Source organism: Lynx canadensis, chromosome A1 (genome assembly GCF_007474595.2).
Source record: "Lynx canadensis isolate LIC74 chromosome A1, mLynCan4.pri.v2, whole genome shotgun sequence".
In the NCBI taxonomy this organism is placed as follows: Eukaryota; Metazoa; Chordata; class Mammalia; order Carnivora; family Felidae; genus Lynx; species Lynx canadensis.
Genome location: NC_044303.2, coordinates 37,998,650 through 37,999,634, shown reverse-complemented (window position 1 = coordinate 37,999,634; position 985 = coordinate 37,998,650). Strand labels below are relative to the sequence as shown.

The window sequence follows — 985 nt, the reverse complement described above, 5'->3', positions numbered from 1 at the left end:
TCTTATCAAGCTCTAAAATCCAAGAAATAAATACAATAGAAGACACAAACAACCAATATAAGGAATAAATGATGGGATAACATTACAGACACTACAAATATTAAAAATATACTTAAATAAAATTACAAAAATCCATGCTCATTATTTTGATAATTTAGGTGAAATACAAAATCTTTGACAGAAACAAACTGCCAAAGCTCACCATAAATAGACTGAATGCCCTGTGTTTAATAAGAAACAGTTAAAAATCTTCCCATATAGGAACTCCAACCACAGATGGATTCAATGGAAAATTATACTAAACATTTAAGTAGGACATCATATCAATTTTATGGGCACTGTTTCTAAATATAGAAGAAATAACACATTTTAAAAGGCAAGTATTAATCTGATACCAAAGCTCAATAAAAACATCTTAAGAAATTAAAATTATAGACCCAATATCCCTCATAAACACAAATACAAAAATTCACATCCAAACATTAGCAAATAGAAACCAATAACATGTAAGATAATATAACATGACCAAGTGATTTTCATCTTCAAAAAAAAAAAAAAGTCAGTTCAATATTCAAAAATCAGTTAAGGTAAAGATACAGGGATTAGCATGGCCCCTGCACAAGGATGACACTCAAATTCAAGAAGCAAATTCAAGAAGAGTTTTTTGCTGAATGCTGTGGATCAGGATACAGTGTCAGGCATGGAAGTCACTGTCCACATTTGAGAAGGACAGAATTACCACCAGGACATTGAAGGCCCCCAATCCTCTGTCCCTAAGCCTACTTTTTTTTTCCTAATAAAATATTTTTTCTTTTACTTCTAAAAAAAAACTCAAGGTGATTCACCTCATTGACAAAGATGCAAAACCACACGATCATATCAGCAGATAAAGAAACATTTCTTTAACAAAATTCATATATATTTATTCATGCAAACTAGAAATGGAAGTGAATGTCCTCAACCTGATAGAGAGATCTATAATAAA

General features: G+C 30.7%; 1 non-coding gene across 1 annotated transcript; it reads left to right on the top strand.

The window, feature by feature from the left end:
• Window positions 1–555: 555 nt before the first annotated feature.
• Window positions 556–666, top strand: LOC115526648. Its single transcript, XR_003972701.1, has one exon. It is a non-coding gene; the product is annotated as a U6 spliceosomal RNA (small nuclear RNA).
• The last annotated feature ends 319 nt before the right edge of the window (window positions 667–985 follow it).